Source organism: Glycine max, chromosome 14 (assembly GCF_000004515.6).
Source record: "Glycine max cultivar Williams 82 chromosome 14, Glycine_max_v4.0, whole genome shotgun sequence".
Taxonomy (NCBI): Eukaryota; Viridiplantae; Streptophyta; class Magnoliopsida; order Fabales; family Fabaceae; genus Glycine; species Glycine max.
The window spans coordinates 19,248,071-19,251,494 of NC_038250.2; positions in this window are offsets into that span (position 1 = coordinate 19,248,071).

Sequence of the window (3,424 nt, forward strand, 5' to 3'; positions counted from 1 at the left end):
CTGAAATTCAAATTGAAAAGTCATGACCCTTCAAAACATAACTGTGTAATCGATTACTAGAAACCTATAATCGATCACCAGTGAGAAAATTTTAGAAAAGCTTTTTGAAAAGACACATCTCTTCAAACCATTTTGAAAAGGCACAATGGGCCTATATATATGTGTATCTGACTTTGAAAAGCAAGAGAGAGATGTTCTAAGAGAACTTAATTGTCAAATGCTCTCTCAACAACTATTGGACAAACACTTACAAATCTATTGAGAATTCAACAAGAACTTCAATTTGTATTATAATCTGTAAAAAAGAGAAATTCCTCATGGATCTTCAATTTGTATCATCTATTCTAAAGGAGAGAAGTATTTCTGTTCATCTCAGAAACTCAACTATAATCAAGAGACTGGTTGTCTCTTTGATTGTGAGAATATTGAACACAAGGGTGAGGGATCCCAAGGTGTGTTCAAAGTCTGTAAAGGATTTACAAAGATAGTGGAAAATCTCGAGTGGGTTGCTTGAAGACTGGACCTAGGCACGAGAAGTGGCCGAACCAATATAAATTGAGTTTGCATCTCTCTCTTCCCTTATCTCAGTTATTTTATTGTAGATTATTTTGTCTTGCGCAGTTAAAAGAACATTATTAAATTAATTGCTTCTTCTTCTTCTTCTTCTTCTGCATTTCGAGTCTATCATTTAAAAGGGGGTTAAAGTTTTTTAGTGGAAAAATTTTGAAACTTAATTCACCCCATCTCTCTCTTAAGTTATTGAGGTCACTTGTCCAACAGAAGGAGTTTATGCATTACTACAACTATTGGAAAGCTTACATAATGCATTGAAAGTGTTTTGTGGCACCAAAGGAAAGGTTTGAGAACTTTGAGAATTTTTGGTAGAAGGAGGTTGGTTATAAATTACTGGTGGTGGTAGTAATAGTGGCAGGTACGAAATGAAATAAGGAGGATTTTGAGAATTTTCGCTCATTGATGAAGGTGGTAGTGACATGTAGGGAAACAACGGAGGAAGATGTTGTGGATTTTCATTCAAAGGAGGTTGTTGGTAATTTTGCAACAAATTAATATAAGCTTGTCAATTAAATTGATTTGGATGCATATGGAAAGGAACAAATAAAACAAGATTTAAATTTGGAGTTGAAGAATTTGAGAATGACAATGGGAATAAGAATAAGAATATGAAAACTGTGTGCAAATTACTTCCTGTAGTGACCAATTTATAGGACCCAATTTTTACAAAACTTCATTGAAAAATAAAAAAAATATAACATGATAAAGCAACATTAAAAAAATTGACAAGCTAGAGTAACGTTTTAAAAAAATTGACGAGCTATAGTAACGGTCATAAAAAAATTGACAAGCTACAATAACGAGAAAAAATTGCTTTTGTGTTGTCTCTTTGGTTTCTCTTCTTTCTTTATCTTTTTCTCTCTTTCCTTTCCCATCCACCCCTTTCGCCCAACCTCCACGTGCCCGTGCGATTAGAGTAGCGCACGTACACCTGCCGCCAAGGTTCAAAATGTGGCCCCATGATTGCATGAGGCTTCGATCCGGGCCCCTTGGCCATGCAAGCCTCTGATCTGGCCCTATGACCATCGTTGGCCACCGCGCATCAATCATCGTGTCTCTCCGCATGGGCCTTGCATTTTGTAAGTGATTTTTTTTATCATTTGTTTTAAAATTATATTATGTATTTGTTGTGTTATTATGCTGGACTGTGGCAAATTTGTTGTTGTTATTGGTTGATCTGTTCTTCTTCCTTTCTTCTTCTTCTTGATTTGTTTCTTCTCACAAGAATCAATTAGGAAGAGAGACAATAAAAAATAATTTAAAAAAAAGTATAGATCTTCATGATCATTCTACAAGAATCAAGCCTCCAACATAGAAATCTTGAGGGTGTCTCTAGCAGCTGGATCTTTGGAAGAATAGATCTTATCTTTCTCCAAGATCATCTATTGGTGACGATGTTACATCTTTAAGACTAATTTTAAATGTTTTATGGTTTATTTCAATTTTTTTTACTAATTTTAGCTATTTAAAATCTGACTTAAAAATCTTCAATAACTTTTTTTATTTCCATAAATACAATTAGTTAATACTTTTAATTTTCTCCAAATACTTTCTATAAGTGATGATATAAGAAACATTGGACAACTCATCAAGACAAAGAAAGTGATGAACATGTTTAATATTATCATACATTCAAATTTTATTTTAAAAATATCCTTAACTTTAAATGTTATAACTAATAATCACATTTAATGATATTACTTACAATCTAATGATTGAATGTCTTGTAAATAAAGTTAAAAATGAATTAAAAAAAGAAAAAAAATTATTTCAAATTAATTAAACACTTTTTTTCTATTAAATAATCCCTTCAGACTGAAACATGAGATAGAAAAAAAAATTCATATGTAATGAATTAAAATATAAATAAATCTTAATTAATTTTATCCTATTTAACAAAATTATTATCAAATTACCTTTCATAATTGAGATTCTATTTTTAATAATTTTTCTTTTAATATCAAATTCTAATCAATAATAGTTTATAAAAATATTTTTAAATAAAATTAATAAAAATAAATAATGTTAACTAATTTTTTAATAATTATTTTGACCATCGCGTGTCGTGCTTTTATTGGACGTTGATTGTCAGGTGTCGCACTTTTATTAGGCGTTCCTCAAATTAGGTGCACAAAGTTAACATTCAATAAAAATAGAACACATGACGGTTAACATCCAATAAAAACGTAACACATAACCGTCAACGAGTTCAATCTCAAAAGAAGAAATTGAAATAATAGGATGATAAAAAAATTGAATGACTAAGTTCATAAATTAAATAATAAGAAAATTAAAATTAAAATTTGAAATAAATAGGAGATTAAATTTGTAATTTAGTCTTGTGAGGGTCCCTTGATGCAGATGTGAAGTGTGGACCCAAAGGAAACAGAGTACTATGGAGAACAATGCAATTACACACATTCACACATTGACTTTCTGATCACATTGTAACTCGTACCATTGGAAAATGATCCCTTTAAGGCCATACATATGCAAATTAAAAATAATACTCATACACATAAATATATGTTCCCTCTGTTTCAAAAACAAAATATTTCAAAATATATATGTTATTTGAAAATATGTTATTTTATAAAATTAGTTACATTAAATATTTTTTAAAGATTATTTTTAATAAATACTCAGTTGAAAATATATAGGAAAAGTAAATGAATCATTAATTAAAAAAATAAAAAATTATATTAAAATATTATCTAATATTTTTTTTGGAAATTTAATAAATTAATTATATTCCTTAATATTTGTGTAAAAAAATTTAACTTCATATACTCTAGAACGCATCGAGTGGTGTATATATACGAAGATATTTACTTCAATTAGCATGTTTATA